Source organism: Muntiacus reevesi, chromosome 6 (assembly GCF_963930625.1).
Source record: "Muntiacus reevesi chromosome 6, mMunRee1.1, whole genome shotgun sequence".
In the NCBI taxonomy this organism is placed as follows: domain Eukaryota; kingdom Metazoa; phylum Chordata; class Mammalia; order Artiodactyla; family Cervidae; genus Muntiacus; species Muntiacus reevesi.
In genome coordinates, this window is record NC_089254.1 from 30,370,130 (window position 1) to 30,389,217 (window position 19,088).

The 19,088-nt window shown below is 38.0% G+C and overlaps 1 protein-coding gene across 3 annotated transcripts in view; it reads right to left on the bottom strand.

Annotated features, from left to right (window-relative positions):
- IGF2BP3 (insulin like growth factor 2 mRNA binding protein 3) overlaps nucleotides 1-19,088 on the bottom strand; it is a 142,108-nt gene that overhangs the window by 102,927 nt on the left and 20,093 nt on the right. The gene's annotated exons all lie outside the window — the stretch shown is intronic.

Consider the following 19,088-nt stretch of genomic DNA (forward strand, 5'->3'; position numbering starts at 1 on the left):
ACTCTTGACATTAAAATAAATAAGTCAGGCATTTTCATTTCACATTAAGGTGCTGCGGATCTTGTATACTCACTACTGTGATAGTTAGCTAGAACTTGTTACTTCTTATGTTAAGAAAGACATGTTATTATCAGCTTTAACATTTTCTAACTATTTCAAAATAATTTCCTTTATAATCCTATGTGCTTTATTTTATGCATTTAAAAATATTCTAAGAGGTCCACACATTTCAGGCTGCCAAAGGAATAATCCAGGGTACAAAAATAAAACATTAAAAATCTCCCACCTGAGTGTCAATGCCTACACATATTCCTATGTATACACTATGTATATAAAACACAATATATACTTTGTAAAATAATAAAAACTATTAGACTATACATCTCCTCCTCTTCTATCTCCTCCTCAAAACTATCAGAGTAAGAGAGCGAGGATGAAAGAAGGAAGCAACATGAATTATGTGAGAGTGTACTATGGATACCACACACCAATCACTCTTACAAGGGAAAGGAATTTAAAGTCAACTAGCTCTTTTTTAAAAAGAGACTAGCAAGTGGGCACGACATCTCAAGTGAAATAATTAACCTTCTCTAGATCTACAGTTAATTTCCCTTTCCAGGTCCAATGATCCACTTCCAGGTATCACAGCGCAGACTCCATTGATGGTCTAGTTCTTTCCCATTCACCACAAAACTTACATGAATCTCACAGACACTGCCTATCCCTTCGCTGTTGTTATTCACTCGCTAAGTTGAGTCCTAGCGACCTCATGGACTGTGGCCCGCCTTTAGGGAACTCTCAATTAGCATGCAAATTAGCCAAACTCAGGTATGTCCTATTTGTAATCATAAAATAAAGGATGAAGGAAAAAATCACTTTTACATTATTTTTATTAGACAGTAAAACAAAGCATAATCACCAAGGGCAAAGTATCAGAGATAGTGAGAGAATGTCAATTTAAGAAAACATTTTCAAACACCATGTAGTCTTAGATTTTACATATCCTATCCTGGAATTTGTTTACAAGATAAATCATGTGATAGTAATTGTAAAAGCTGCTGGAAGCATACTATATCTCTGCCTTTGTACAAGTTTTATATTCTTCTATAAAAACCTTTAAAAAATACACCCTAATAAAAGTATTCCTAAAACATAGATATCAAATCTTCCATGTACTGCTTTAGCAAGCAGAAAAGTTACTCACACTGTGTAAATATTTACCCTGCGTAACTAAGAAGTAAGAATTATTTACTACACATTTGCAAGTACTAATCTGTCTTAAGCAACTGACACATTAAGAAATAACAGCACAATGTTAAGAAACGCAGTATTCAACTATACTGGACTGTTTTGGGGTATATATATTACTAAAGAAATTTCCCCAACGCACACACAAAAGTGTACGTACAGTTAAGGTCACCAAGCAGGTAATTCTTCTTTATTACTACAACAAATACCTACTTCACAGGGCTCCCAAGAATTTCTTTAAATAGGACACCAATTTTTGTACATTAGATAGAAGTAATCCATTAGCCATGTTTTCCCCACATATTCTTCAAAATGTACATCTGACACCTATTTACTTATTAGAAGTTACACCAGAATAATTATTTCCCTTAACTGACTGTCCAGTTTCCATTATCTGATTCTCTAAAGTTTCACTTTAGACAAACACCAGGATTATTTTCATAAAGTGAGTATTTTGACGGGCTTCCCTGGTGGCTCAGAGATAAAGAATCCGCCTGCAATGCAGGAGATGCAGGAGATTCATGTTCGATCCCAGGGTCAGGAAGATCCCCTGGAGAAGGGCATGGCAACCCACTCCAGTATCACTGCCTGGAGAACCCCACGGACAGAGGAGGCTGGTGGACTGCAGAGTTGAACATGACTGAAATGACCAGGCACAGCGCAGTATTTTGACATCTAGAACGGTGTTTTCCCACTTTGTTTTCTCAGCTCCCATCTCCCATCTGAGCTTTTAGAATTAGGTTATATTTACATTAAATTCTAAATACCTAAGAGTCAAGAGAACAGATACTGGTATTTGTTCCTCCTGTGTAATCACCGAATCATTAGAGTTTAATTTTAATTACCAGCAAAATAAGCCGGCATTTCACCTCCTCCTAAAACACACCCAAGTATTACTACAAGGATCACACCCCATAGGGGCAGGGACTCGTTAGGATGTCTTGTTCACTGTCGCATTCAGAGCCTGGAACACTGTTTGGCAGCTGAGAAGCACCCAATTGACAGTTAAATTAACATTTGTTATAATACAGAGAGGGGGACGAGAACACAAGACTCACAGATCCACCATGCAGAAACTACCAACATTCCCAATGATTTTATTACAGCTGATGTAATAAAATCACGCTGGGATTACAGTGGGAAGACAGTGGGAATATAGAAAATTACCGTGTGAAGACCAAAAGCCCCAGAAACAGGAGAATAAGAAGTTAATCACCTGTGCTATTTCAAAGAAAACTTTGAGGTTTTTGAGACCAGAAACAGGAGAAAAAGAAGTTAACCACCTGTGCTATTTTCAAAGAAAACTTCCACACAATCTATTTATAAGTTAATCATATAGAATTTAAGACTTTTCTGCCAACAGGGAAAAAATGAGGTAAAGTTTAAGTTCTCATTTAACCTTTTTTTTTTTCTTTTTTGGCCTGCCACTCACTCAACCTGTAGGATCCTAGTTTCCTGATCAGGATCAAACCCACACCCCCTGCATTGGAAGTGTAGAGTCTTAACCACTGGATCACCAGGGAATTCTTTCATGTAACCTTTAAAAAATGCTTATTATGCTTGAAATAGTTTCTATAAAATTCAGTACTCATTATTTATTAAAAGCTGATTTAAGTACCTTAGAAGGATAAAGAGCCAACAGAACTCATGTAGACTTCTAAGGGCATCTTCAAAATTTTTAGTAATAAACAGAAAAGATTTAAACTGATTTTATACAAATTTTCATACTGACACCAAACTAGAGAAATTCTATCAACCTCCACAAGCCTGTATCAGTTTATCAAGTATGATTACCTACCTAATCTTATTTCTACTCAAATATGTACCAACAAATCCCACACACACGACCTGTCATGTTACAGTACATCTGAAAAAACCTACTAAAGGACTTTTTCGCTTTAAAAATAACTGTCACCATAATAGTTTCTTAAAATGATTAACAAAAATTCCTTAAGAACAGAACATTTTTGGTGTTCAGTCACTAAGCTGTGTCCGACTCTTTGCAACCTCATGGACTGTGGCACACCAGGCTCCTCCATCTTCCACCATCTCCCTGAGTTTGCTCAAACTCACGTCCTCTGAGTCGGTGATGCTATCTAACCACCTGATCCTCTGTCACCCCCTTAGCCTCCTGCCCTCAATCTTTTCCAGCCTCAGGGTCTTTTCCAATGACTTGGCACTTCACATCAGGTGGCCAAAGCACTGGAGCTTCAGCGTCAGTCCTTCCTATTCAGGGTTGATTTCCTTTAGGATTGACTGGTTTGATCTCCCTGCAATCCAAGAGACTCTGAAGAGTCTTCTCCAGCACTACAATTCACAAGCATCAATATTTCAGCGCTCAGCCTTTTTTATGGACCAACTGTACACACTTCATCTCACATTGTATATGATGATTGGAAAACCCAGAGGTTTGACTATATAGACCTTTCTCGGCAAAGTGATGTCTCTGCTTTTTAATATGCTGCTTAGGTACAGAATACCCACTCTATTTCCAATTGCTTAATTGCTATTTTACAGTTGATCTGCTCATATCAAAATCCCAACAATATGCCCACATGTGTAAAGCAGATGTCTCTTAAGGTCTGTTTGACACAAGAAAATCCCTTCACTCCATTTTCTTGCTATTTATTTGAAGGTCAAGGTCATAAACTTTTGTACAAGTATTCTTTCTGGGTTTTAGTTATTGCATTCTGAGTCATTTTAAATATTAATAATTGTTTGCTATGTTGAATTTGACAAACACAGATGCATAACATCTTTATATTGTTAATACAAAACATAGACATATATGAATCCACCCACCCAAATAATTAGAACAAGACAATTGAAACTACCATGCTCTTCCCCAATGCCTACCTTCCAGAATGTAACCATAGCCCCCGTATTATTTGTCATTCCCATGTCTTTTAAAATAGTATTTTTAGTAACTCTTTACATTTGTCTTTAAGTTACTCTTTAAGTAGACAAAGAGCAAGTAGAATATCAAGGAGAGATAAGAAAGCCTCTCTGCAACCCCATACAGTCCATGGAATTCTCCAGGCCAGAATACTGGAGTGGGTAGCGTTTCCCTTCTTCAGGGGATCTTCCCAATCCAGGGATCAAACCCAAGTCTCCTGCATTGCAGGGGGATTCTTTACCAGCTGAGCCACAAGGGAAACCCCCTGTTGTTTGACCTGAGGCCAAACTATGGTGGAGGTAATGAAGATAACGGCGAACTCCTTCAAAAGGTCCCATGCATGGACTGCCGCACTCAGTCAGGAAACAAAAAAACACAAACCTGCAATTCGTCCTCTGGTTTCTTACTGCCTGGCTTTTGCTACATACACTCCCCATCGTGGTGTTCAATATGTTACTCTGACCCTATAAGAGTAGTAGTTGGATTTGAAGGTTGTTGTTGTTTGGTTAGGGAGAGGTTGTGTACTTCCATGAAAAGATACATTATCTCTGGCTGTCTTCCTGTGATACTGCCGTCACTAATGATCAATCCCCAAATCCACTGTTTCATTCAAGGTTGAAAATGGATTTCCTCATTGTATCATGCCTTCCATACTTTTTTAAATTTAGCTGGAGTTCTTCCATGAATAACAACTTTCCTTTATCATGTATCTGGAGACTCTGAACCACAATGAATAGAGTGAAGGCAGGATAAACATTTGATTCTTTCCTTTCTGCAGCAGATAGTTTTGTGCCACTTATCACATCCCCTAGCTCATCTCTGATTTCATCCACCACCGTGGGACAGCCCTGGGCACAGGGAAATTGTCCCACCTTCTTCTATCCCTAAGCACCCCTTCAGTTCAGTTCAGTTCAGTCGCTCAGTCGTGTCCGACTCTTTGCAACCCCTGAATGGCAGCACGCCAGGCCTCCCTGTCCATCACAAACTCCCGGTGTTTACTCAAACTCATGCCCATCGAGTCGGTGATGCCATCCAGCCATCTCATCCTCTGTCGTCCCCTTCTTCTCCTGCCCTCAATCCCTCCCAGCATCAGGGTCTTTTCCAATGAGTCAACTCTTTGCATCAGGTGGCCAAAGTATTGGAGTTTCAGCTTCAGCATCAGTCCTTCCAATGAACACCCAGGACTGATCTCCTTTAGGATGGACTGGTTGGATCTCCTTGCTGTCCAAGGGACTCTCAAGAGTCTTCTCCAACACCACACTCTAAGCACCCCTCAGGCATCTGTTTTTCCTCAGGTTTTTCACCCAAGCCTCAGCAGAGTTCAAGGATAGCCCAGAGAAAGAGGAGAGATGGAACCCTGAAGACAATCTGCAGATTACAGAGGAGAATGTAGGAGCCAGTAGATAAATGCCCTTGTCTTCCACCTGGGAGGCATATCTGTTCATGTCTCCAAGGTCCCGTTTCCTTCTGGCAACCTCAATAAAGTGCCCTTCGTTGGCTTATCCTAAACCTCCATTTCACTCTTCCCACTCCCTCACTCTTGCTTCTTGAAAGCATCTCCAAAAACAAACCAGCTTCATGCAAACCCTCACCTCAGTGTCCTCTTTCTGCAGTTCAAAGCCATTGTTATTTCAAACTTTTCAGAATAATAAGTTAGTCCCCTGGCACTGTCCAAAGAAGGCTAAATGCTTATTTTCTACCGGTCTGCCAATGCAGGTTAGAAAAAAGAGACACGGGTTCAATTCCTGGGTAGGGTAGCTCCCCTCGAGAATGGCACTGGCAACCCACTCCAGAACTCTTGCCTGGAGAATCCCACGGACAGAGGAGCCTGACAGACTATACAGTCCATAGGGTCGCAAAGAGTCAGGACACGACTGAAGCGACTTAGCATACACACACAACATTATGTATGCATGGATATTTTGTGTTTATCAACCCACTGCACTAATTAGCCAAAGATGGGGGATTCAGTAGAAGCCTCTGCATCAGATCCTGCATCTTTTGAAATGAGGCAGCTCTCCAGAAATCTTTGAGAGCTTGTCTATTTTGTTATGATTACCAAGGTTCCAATTTGTACACTTCCTGCCACCATCTTCAACCAGTTCTGTCTACATAAAACACTGGTTCCTTTTAGTCAGAAATAATATATTGAAACACAACCTGGTCACTAGGGTGCTCACTGATATTGGGCTGGTCATTGCTCCTAGGCCAGAATTAGACAAGATACATTTTTTTTCAAAGAGAAATAAACCACATGTCCATGCCGTTTACAGTCATCCTTCCACCGTATTCAAAGGGATTGGATCCAGTAGCCCTCCCCCGCCAGTCAGATACCAAAATCTACAGATGTTCAAGCCCTTATATAAAATGGGTAGTATCCCAAATACTTTAAATCATCTCTAGATTACCTATAATACCTAATGCAAAGTAAATGCTATGTAAACAGATGTAAATACAATATAAATAAAAGGTAGATGGTTGCCCACACAAAGCAAATTGAAGTTTTCCTCTTTGGAACTTCCTGGAATTTTTTTCCCAATTATTTTTCATCTGCAGTGAGTTGAATCCATGGATGCAAAACTCACAGACAATTGTTATTTTCTTTCTTATTTTAAAAAAATACTTATTTCTTTAAATGGCTGCTCCAGGTCTTACTTGCAACGTGTAGACTCTTTTAGCTGCAGCATTTGAGATCTAGTTTCCTGACCAGGGATTGAACCCGGGCCCCCCACCTTGGGAGCAAGAAGTCTTAGTGGACCACCACAAAGTCCAACTGGTTATTTTTGACTTAAATTTAGATTACTAGGTTTTTGCCAAAAGTCTTTGATCTCTACTTTTCCCCCCTCATATTAAAGCTTGACACCAGGAATAAATAAGAATGTAAACAAGAAAATGCTTTATGTCCACTATGGACTGAATGTTTATGTTTCCCACCCCAAATTCTTATGTTGCAGCCCCTTTCCCTACGCAATGGTGTTAGGAGATGGGCCTCTGAGGATTATTTAGGCTTACTGAGGACAGGAGCATGGAGCCCCCATAATGGGACTACAGTTTTTCTAAGAAGAGAGACCAGGGCTGTCTTCACTGCACACTCTGAGGAAAGGCTATGTGATCCCACAGCAAGAAGGCATCAGTCTACAAGCCAAGAAGGGGGCCCTCAGCAAGAACTCAAAGAACCCACCTGCACCTTGACCTTGGACTTCCCTATTTTTAGAACTGTGAGAAATAAACATCTGTTAAGCCATCCAGTCTATATAGCAGCCCAAGCTGCTTAAGACACCATCTGTTATCTGTTATCTAACCTCACAAGTCAGCATTTTACAGATTCTAAGACAAAAGCCCAAGTTTACCTGTCCAAGGGCTTCCCTAGTGACTCAGACAGTAAAGAATTCACCTGCAATGCAGGAGATGTGGGTTTGATCCTTGGGTCAGGAAGATCCCCTGGAAAAGGGAATGGCAGCCCACTCCAGTATTTTTACCTGGAGAATTCCACAGACAGAGAAGGCTGGCGGGCTACAGTCCATGAGGTCGCAAACATATGACTGAGTGACTAACACATACAAAAGAAAGAATATTATATGAAACAACTGACTGGCTCAAAATTGAGAACGGAGTACAGTAAGGCTGCATATTGTCCCCCTGCTTATTTAACTCATATGCAGAGTACATCATGTGAAATACCAGGCTGGATGAATTCCAAGCTGGAATCAAGATTTCCAGGAGAAATATCAACAATCTCAGATATGTAGATAACATCACTCTAATGGCAGAAAGTGAAGAGGAACTAAAGAGCTTCCTGATGAGGGTGAAAGAGGAGAGTAAAAAAACTGGCTTAAAACAATGTTCAAAAAAGTAAGATCATGGCATCCAGTCCCATAACTTCATGGCAAATAGAAGGGGAAAAAGTGGAAGTGGTGACAGATTTTATTTTCTTGGGCTCCAAAATCACTGCAGATGGTAACTGCAGCCATGAAATTAAAAGACATTTGCTCTTTGGAAGGAAACCTATGACAAATCTAGACAGCATATTAAAAAGGAGAGACACCACTTTGCTGACAAAGGTCTGTATAGCCAAACTATGGTTTTTCCCGTAGTCATGTACAGATGTGAGACTTGGACCATAAAGAAGGCTGAACACTGAAGAATTGATGCTTTCAAATTGTGGTGCTACAGAAGACTCTTGGGAGTCCTTTGGACAGCAAGGAGATCAAACCAGTCAATCCTAAAGGAAATCAACCCTGAATATGCACTGGAAGAGATGATGATGAAGCTGAAGCTCCAATAGTTTGGCCACCTGATGTGAAAAGTCAACTGGTTGGAAAAAACCCTGATGCGAGAAAAGACTGAGGGCAGGAGAATGAGGGGGCAACAGAAGATGAAATGGTTAGATAGTATCACTGAGTCAATGGACATGAATGAATCTGAGCAAGCTCCAGGAGACAGAGAAGGACAGGGAAGCCCGGCACGCTGCAGTCCATGGGTCACAAAGAGTCAGACATGACTTCGAGACTGACCACCACCATCTTGTCCAAACACACACATTAAGGAGTGGCAGAGTCAGAATCCAGCTCTGGGGATTCTGGCTCCACAGTCCATCCTCCTAACTATATTCCATCTTACTGATTTCACTCATAATCCAATCAATCACATAACTATTATCAAGAAAAACTTCAGAAAAAGTACAAGGCTGCATGTCAAACCCAAAGATCAAAGATATGCCAACCTCAAGCAAAATGCTCACTCTGCCCCACAGCTTTAAACCATACAGTCAATTCACATACTTAGAGTCAATACTGACATTAAATGGACACGTGTGAACACCAAGAAAGTATGGAAACCATTGTTTCCAGCTATGCCAGAAACTCAGCTAATTCAGCTGCCTCAAGATATATTATGAAAATTGCATACACTGGCACCTAGGCACTTAGTCATTTCATGCTAAGTCCTAATGCAAGACACTCAAGTGTGTGTATCAGACTCGCAATCTTCCATCCAAATGAGCTGTAAGTCCTACATGTTCATTTTCTTTATTCCTCCCAAAGACCATCTGTGCTCACTCTTTCTACCATCTCTTAAACAAATCAAGAGAATCACCAATTTCCCACATCACAGATAAAGAGACTGAGGCTTGAATCATGATGTAACACAGCTAACACCGGCTGAAGTCGGGAAGAGAAAACCAAATCTAATGAAACCTGTGGCATATTCCTCTTTGCCTTGATTTCTTACACAAAGACCTGGGAAAGGAATTCCCTGGTGGTCCAGTGGCTAAGACTCCTGAGTTCCCATTGCAGGGGGCGTGGGTTCAATCCCCCGTCAGGGAACTAGATCCCACATGCCACAACTAAGAGTCCACATACAGCAGCTAAAGATTCTGCGTGTTGCTACTAAGACTAGGTGCGGCCAGCCAAAAAAAAACCAGCCGGGACACATGATCCACGTGCGCGCTGTGTGTTAGTGGCTCGGTCATGCCGACGCCTTGCAACACCATGGACTGCAACCTGCCAGTCTCCTCCGTCCACGGGATTTACCAGGCAAGCATTCTGGAGTGAGTTGCCATTTCCTTCTCCAATGTGTGCCCTGGTCACTTTCAAATAAAAAAACCAAGGCTGTGGACTCAGAGGAGTGTGGCTTGGCCTCTTCAACCCGCCACCCGGAGACACTCTTTACCCGCTGCAGATTTTCATTCTTACCTGTATCCAACCAACACAAGCTACGCCTGAAGAGGAACTTGTTCAACCTGGCCAAATTCAATACAGTTAGCTGTACTAATTCCAACATTCAATAATGTCTTAATAATTAAATATATATTTTCTTATTTTATACAGTTAAGAATGAGCTCCTTAAAAGGCAGACCTCAATTTTTTTTTAAACAGAACACTCCAGTTAGATGAATTCCAGGGGAGATGACTCATTTCACGCTGCTGGTGACGGGCACCAACCGGCAAAACCTTGCCTCTTGGCGAGCCTCAGTCTCCTGTGAAGTCCTCAGACAAGCAGGACGGCCTCTCAAGCTCTCCCCTTACATTCTCCCTCTAGGCAAAGCCGTAGCAGGCTCAAAAACTTAGCTCTAAGTTTGTAAATGAGGAAGACTGGGAAGAACCCAGATGTCCAGGCGAAAGGGCCAAGCTCAAAAGAAAACAAGTAACCTTCCCCCTAAAAAACATACATACACGTTCAGGGATAGAAGTGTTCCACATCTTGACAGTGGTTGTACTTTCACAGGTGTACACAGTTGTCAAAACTCACTGCTTTGCACCATTTTAAAAACATGCACTTGGAGATGGCAGGGGATAAATTGGGAGTTTGGGATTAACATAAACACAACATTATATATAAAATAGGTAAACAGCAAGGACCTACCATATAGCACAGGCAACTCTTCCAGTATAGGTTACCTCGTAATAACCTATACTGGAAAAGAATCTGAGAAAGAATAGATCTACATATCCACAACTGAATCACTTGGCTGCATACCTGAAACAAACACAACACTGTAAATTAACTATGCTCTAATTTTAAAAAGATGCACTTAAAAAAACAAAAAAAAAAAAAAAAAAAAAAGATGCACTTAGACAATAAAATAAAATAATAAAAATAAGAGATGCTCTTGACTATAAACCATACCTCAATAAAACTGTTGGACAAAAAGGGGTTAGCTAAACAAATTACAATAGATAACAAAATCTCAGACAGTACAAATGTGTAATATTTAATGAGGACATATGTTCATAACATTGTTCACTGAAAAACAGCATATTATAAAACATGGGATATGATCTCATTTTAAAATGGGTTTTACCACAATAAATGAAAAAATGTCCCCAAGCATAAACAGAAAAAATGTGCACACAGTCACATAAACAAACAGAAATAAAGAAATAGTGTAACACCAAAATACTGAGTATGATGAGCTCTGGCTGGTAGAATCAGGGGCAGTTTTCAATTTCTTTTTGCTTTTGTGTTTTATAAAATAAATGTTACTAATTGTTAAGGGAAAAATAAGATATTATTTCCTATCCATAAGATTAATCAAGAGAAAGCAGTTACAGATTCCAACAGTTCTAACTAGCTCTCTAACATCAGTTTTCTCTGTCCCCCAAAGATTTCTGAGTCTTGCAGAAGAAATTAGACATTTCAGGACACTCTTCAAGAACAGTTAGTAAAACTGGGAAGGCGGGAGCAAGGTTGAGAGTTAGGAGTAAACTGAGTAAACCTCAGGTTAGGAATCTCTATATAAGACTGAATTCCATCTATTGGGCTGACAGTTAAGAAGTCACATGGCCTGTAAAGAAAAGCATATATGCTGCAACACTTAAAGGCAATGCCAGAGCCTAGTGAATTTAATTCTGGATGGAGGAGAAGAAAAGAAAACAAACTGTTCCCCTCCACTGTACCAGTAAAGAGACGTCATTCTGGAAACAACGTAAAGGTCCATTGATAGCTGAGTGGATGAGGATGTGCTGTATAAGCATAATGGAATACTACTCAGCCATTAAAAATGAAACACTGCCATTCACGGCAACGTGGGTGGGCCGAGAGAGTTTACCACACCAAGCCAAAGTCAGTCAGAGAAAGGCAAACACCGTATGACATCACTCACATGTGAGACCTAAAATATGGCACAAATGAACACATCTACAAGACAGAAACAGACACACAGCCTTGTGGTTACTAAGCGGGGGAAGGGGCGGAGGAGGGAAGGTTTGGGAGGTTGGAATTAGCAGACGCGAACTTTTATATATAGGATGAATAAACACAATGTTGTATATATAGCATAGGGAATTATATTCAATATCCTGTCATAAACCATTATGAAAAAGAATGTATGCATAACTGAATCACTTTGCTGTCGAGCAGAAGTTAATACAACAATATAAATTAACTATACTTCAATAAAATTTAAAAACTAAGGAGATGTCATTCCACGTGTGGTCTAAAGAGCATCCACATTACCATCACCAGGAAGGCTTACTTAAAATAAAAACGTCAGGGCCCCACTACAGACCTCCTAAATCAGAACCTCTGGGGATGGGGCCGGGAGCTGCGGTTTCACACACACTTAAGTTTGGGGGCCACTGAGCATCCACGCACCCATGATGTCTGTTTAACAGAGCAAGTCCCATGAAGGCCAAGTCATTTCTATCTTATTCATGTTGCATACTACAGCGCTTAGCCGACTGCCTGGTTCGTGACCGGCAATTACCACAGTCTCTTTAAACATTACAGTTCTAAGTGAGAATCTAAGGGGATTCACTTTGTCATTTCCCAGCTTCCAGATCTTCACGGGAGTAACATCCATGTCCCCTTCATGGCAACAGTGGTATTTCTCTTTTAAAGGTGCACACTCTCATCTTCATCTATAGGGAACAGCCCTAAGTGTATGGCTGGAAACTTGGAAGAATCAAAGAAAGGCTGGGTGTTCTTCTGCGTGCCATTCCTATTACTAATGTCTGCAAACATGCACTGCCATCTCTTTTCCTTGTGGGAGATTACATGTCCCATAAAGTTCTTAAACTTTACTAGGATATGTGCGAAGCAAGATTTCAGATCACTTTGAAAAATAATAGTTGAATTAATAGAACACAAACTGATCCTTAACTCCTGAATAACCAGAAGATTTCTCTAGTCTTCACACTGAGAAGCTGAAAAGGTGTCTTTAACCAGAAAAGTCACCATGAGTATTTCCACCAAGCAGAGAAACACATGTAGCTGAACATCAGAGACAGTGTCTATTTAAAGAAAAGACTCTTTGCCTGTATGACTCCAAATGGTAGCTCTTTCAAAAGGGTAACATTAGCTGCCTGAGATTCCCTATTTGCACCAGGGCACCTGCACCAACAGAGAAAAACTCTTCTCTCTTAACAGAAATTTCAATATGTAAACACACATGCTTATACACACACACATACACACAATGCTTCTATGCAGACTTATCTGCATAGAAAAATATCAGAAACAACCTAGATGTGTATCAATAGAGGACTCACTAAATCAGCTGTTATAAAAAAGAGCTAGTTATATCTCGATAGAGAAACAAATTCAAGATATGTTTTTAAATATATGGGGAAGAAAGCAAGTTGCAGGGGAAAAAAACTCCATCACTGAGTAAAAAAGGAGGGAGGAAAAAAAATGTACGTTGGTTTTTGTTTGACTATGAATAAAGAAACTACCAACATGGACACATGGAAGAGACTGGGATGAAAACTGGGTGCTTGAGGTACAGGAATAAGAAAGAACTTTATTTTAATGTCTTTTAAAATATTTTAAACCATGTACTATAAACCATGTATTTGAAATTAAATTTAAAAAATTTGAAGTGTAACATAACATAGCAAATTACACATATATTCCTTGAAAATTAGGGTGGTCACAAGGGAATGAAGTACTAAGATATGAAATCTCTACTTTGAGTCACCCTGAAAATTAATCATTCCCACATTTTTCCACAGTTGAACTAATTTTATAAATACCCTTACATTTTTTTCCAGCAAGACTCATATTTTTAACAAGTGATTTTTACAAGCCGTGTATCTTAAAGCCACTCTGTCCAATGGACTTCTCACTGGCCACACCCAGTCCAAACTGAATTGTTCTATGAGTGTAACACATTTAACAGATTTTAAAGATGAACAAAAACAGGAGTATAAAATTACTCAACAATTTTTATAATCATCCCACATTAAATTTAAACGTTTTAAGTTAGACAGTATAAAACAGTAATTTCACCTGCTACTTTTTACTTCTACCTGAGGCTACCGGAGAAGTTTAAATTTTATATATATATATATATTTTTTTTTTTTCACATCTTTCAATTAGACGAGCTGATCTAAAACTTGTTTAGTCCCCAAATCATGTCTAACTCTTTGCAACCCCATGGACTGTAGCCCACCAGCCAACTGTAATCTATGGGATTTCCCAGGCAAGAATACTGGAGTTGCCATTTCCTTCTCCATGGGATCTGCCTGACCCAGGATGGAACCTGTATCTCCTGCATTGGCAGGCAGATTCTTTACCACTCAGCCACCTGGGAAGCCCAGTATAGTTGTAACTCAGGGCCAAAACTGATTTTTATTTCCATTTGTCTAGGTAAATTTCAGGATCTAACAACATTTTATATAGAATACTTATTTTCCACATAAAAGTCACCATCACTAAGTGAACTATACCTACAAGAAGATGTTTTAAGAGGACTAAAGTTTCCCAAGTTCTGTATTTTGAACATAGGGATATCCCTATATTAACATTTTATTTCATATTACTCCTACCTGGATGTGGTCCTTACCCAAGACAAATCCTCAGATTTGTGTGTTGTTTTTTTTTTAAGTGAGAAAATTGCAGTGGTCATTATCAAGTTGTATCTTCTCATTAACTTTAGTAACTACAATAATGTCAGTACACCTGTGAGTCTGAACAATGAAGTTTAGATGCCTTGCTTCCAAGTAGAGTTATATAATGCACATGGTTTATATTTCCAATTGTAATACATTTTGTATAATCAAGCAAATAAAATGATAATTGTTATTGCTTGCAAGAGAATCTGTTGAAAATTCCACATTATGTAATTGAAGAATTTTTTTCTGATTTGGGGTTTTTTTTAATTGAAATATAGTTGATTTACAACGTTGTGTTAGTTTCTGGTACACAGCAAAGTGATTCAGTTACACATATGTACTATTTTTCATATTCTTTTTTCATTATAGGTTATTGTAAGACATTAAATATCATTCCCTGTGCTATACAGTAGGATCTTGTTGTCTATTTTATAGACAGCAAGTTTGTCATGTATCAAGAAAACAAGGTGGACAAGTTTAATCCAACTCTCTGACATTCCTCATCGAAGGCAACTCTCCTCTAGGCTTTGCAAATAACCTAACCTGGAGAGTCTGATAGACTTTGCAGATAACCTCTCAATATGATAACACACAAAAGCACACTATCTATGACTAACATCTCCAAGCTCATGGAGGACACAAATCTCTCAAAGGCAGAAACTCCTGGTCATCTTTAGTATATGGAGATAACTGACCAACAAGCTTAGCATAAGCCAGAAGGACTGGACCCTGAGAGCAGAGGTATAACAGGCTCTCACCTTTGCAGAGTAATCACTAATTACCCTCAAGGGTACCTGGAGGTCATCCACCTGCTCTCAGACTTCCTCCATAACACAGACACCGGAAGTTTTAAATGGCCCTTTCTCCTCCCACTCCCAAAATGTTGTAATCCTTTTGAAAGCTTTACTATTAGAAAAACCACCATAAACTAAATCTGTCATTAACAATCTGTACAGGACATTAAATTTTAGTGGGCTGGACTTTAGACTTTAACACCTTGTAAAATGTTGAAATAAAAGCTTATGCATTTTCAAAACACTTACGAACATGTAAAACAGCCAAGCACTTTAATTGCCTAAAGACGGACTTGTAGAAACAAGCGCAAAACCTATGCGAGCCAGACAGACCATCCACCAGGGGGCAGCACACTAGGCCTCTGATCCACCTCTCTCACCACCACTGTTCACATATCAGGTCATTTTTACTTTTACACAGGCTTCAGAAGGGCTGGGGAAAGACCTCGGTCAAAATTTTAACTTTTTTTTTCCTAAGAGGTTCTACATTATACACATACACCTACATTTAGCACGTTCCACTGATGATGAATACCAGAACACATCTTAAATGTATCAGTTACATTCCTCCAGGAACTCTCATTGCCAAAGGCGCAGGTTCAATCCCTGGTCAGAGAACTAAGATCACACAAAATCAAGAGACGAAGTAAAAAAAAAAACAAAACACAAATATTGAGAATCCTAAATACCTTCCCTATACATTTATCTGTTGGACATCACTAAAATAGTTATATTTACTCTAGGTTTATAACTTTAGGTATTTGGGGACTGGGGAAGACGCTAAATATATAGTGGGTTAAGTTTTTAACAAAATTCTATCTTCAGTCTCATACAAGCAGAAAAACCAACATTAAAAATACTATATATACAACTTGGTCTATCTTTCCAAGAGCCTGTAAATTCACTCTTAACAGTTATGAGATCAAACAAATAGCATCAAAATATCCAACCAGAACCAGATCCGACTTATCTGTAACAACACACACGTTAAAGTTCTATAGATTATATATAAACACTTTCAGAATCTTAACAGCTCTTCCAAAAACTGCAAATTACCTAAAGCAGACCATCTAAAAAACTCAGTCCAGCAATGCATTTAATGTTACTGCCAATTACGACAATAGCTAAAAATGTTAATGTACATATCCTTCTTAAAAATTTGCTTTCTTAACTGAGTAAGATTACTATAAAATGTTAATCTTCCTCTTTCACAACTGGAAGTTACTGCTTTTGTGTCTCTCTAGCACCTGGGCACACTCAACTCACAAGCTGAAAGAAAATAAAACTGCAAATTCACTACAGACCTTTTAAAAGGCCATCTCTTGAAGAAAAGTTATTATCAATTGGCTGTGGATAAAAGGCATCTTGGAAATTTTTCAGTTTTGCGAAGTCAGTAAAAACTTTGCGAAGTCAGAACTATGTATTTTTTTTTTAACTTTATTTTCAAATTTTTCAATTCCTAGCATTTTTTGTGTTTTCTTCATTACTAGAATAACAAGAAATATAAACACACAAACTCAGATTTGATTAAACCAATTATGGATTCTAAAAAGTTTCAGTGTTTCAAATTTAACCAAAAGTTAAATATTCGTTTTTAGGTTTTCTGATGTTACTAAAATATTCACTTAGTCCTTTCATAAATGTAGAGATTTAGGGTGGCAGTATTTAAACCAAATTAAAAATTACAATGAAACTAGCTAATTGGAATTTTATGTTTGACCAAACCATTCAGAAACAGTTTAGTGAAATTTTAACTTTTAAATTACACTATCATAAAATTTAACACTTGTTATGAAAAAGTTAAACACTAATACTACTAATATAAAAATCTAACAAGAGCAAAACTAAGATGTGTCAGATCTACATATTTATACAGTATAAACAGTAATATTTTAAAATAAACTTAGTGAATCATTTAAAATTCAAGACAACTAATCTTAGATATATTGTATTATGTAGTAATGAATTACCAGCTATAATTCTATTATGAGATGGTGAATAACAACTATTTTATTACTTAAAACCTATTAGTTTAAACAAGTCTGTAAAGAATCAGCCAGACTGATGGACACTAAATGTCCTTCACTTCTATTTGGAATTAAAACACATTGTTATTTCATCTCACTTGTTAAAAACTCATTAATGTAACTTCACTTTAAAATGTTTATACTGAAGTTTAAAAACTAAAAATAATTCTTTATTTAAAATTCTAACCTATTACCTTTTAACTAACAAATCAGTTTCAGTATTTTCCAGAGTATTTTAAAGATTTCTCTGTTAAAAAAAACCCTAATTTTAAATAGCTGTTTGGGAACCCAAAAAACCAATTCAAGAACAACATTAAAAAAAATAAAAACAAAAAGTAAAAAGACTAAAAGTTAAAGTTTTAAACAAATTTTCATAAACAAAACGTTGGGGGGAAAATCAATTAAATTTAGAGTACTCAATGAGTTCCAGTTAATCTAACATTATGTAAATACTATTTTAAAAGGACTACTTTGAGCTTTTTCAGGGACTTGGGGGTTTTTTCATTCTTTTTTAAATTTTTGGTTTAACACTGCACAACACATTTCTTCATTCTGTAACTGATGACAGAGGTAAACCACGTGCTGGAGTTCTCAGAAAATTAGAATAATCTATACCAAGTACTAATAATGAAACCTAACATACTGTTAACATTCTATTAATAACAAACACATTTAAACAAGCTTTAATGTACTATCAGCACATATATGGGTAAGTATACTTTATTCTTACCCGAAGACTCCATAATTTTAGTAATATTGAACATACATGGATTATCACAATTTTACCCCCTCCCAGGTTCCAAAGCACCTTTAAATCTGCTCTTTAAAACATCAAAACGGTAAGGGGCAGAACTAAACTACTTTTGTAAAAAATAAACAATCCTAGATGTTTGTATATGTATACAAGTCTTGTCCCCAACAATAAAGCCACAAGAAACTCCACAGTGGATCCATTTGGGAAAGGAGAAAAAAGATTATAGCAATCATTTTAGCCATTTTTACAGTTTAAACTTTACTATATATACTATGTTTTTTTTTTAATCTTTCAACTTTTCAAATTACCACACACACAAAAAAATCTAGTTTTGCTTTATTCTGGTGGGTATTCTATATACAACATATTATCTTCAAAAAAAGTTTAAGATTTCATTTTAGTGTGCACACAGCTTACCAACAGCTCTAAGGTTAAAGAGGAATAACAAAGAAATAAATGGCAATATTCTTCCAATTCCATATCTACTATAGAATTAGTACATCAAAATGCAATCAACTGGGAAAAATACATGGTCATGGGCGAAAAAGTTAAAATGGTATGGAAAAAACAACCTACATATGATTAACAATTATTATAAGTGGTGCACATACTAGGTGATTATTACATTTTCAGGGGCAGAGTTTAAATTATCTGAATTTAGACTTCATGTGTCATATTCATGAAGAATGGCCTGACTTTCACTGGTTGTAAGACAGCCCCAGAAGAGATTCAAATACATTAGATTTATGGCACTTAGGCAGCTAAAGTCTGTTTTTAAGTACAAAGCCGCTAAAATGAGGTACAAGCACGCACAGATTTCACTTGGTGTTGTGGACAGTAGATCATCACAATCATTTTTCCACGTGTGCTGAATCATGTCTTCAGCACACATCACCACGCTGTAATATCTCTCACCTTAAAGACCTTCACTGTCAGAGCCACAAAATAGCAACATGTTACGCTCTGTAAAACAATAATGAATCCATACCAATATAAAGGAATAAAATACACGGAGTAAGGATACGGTGGGACGA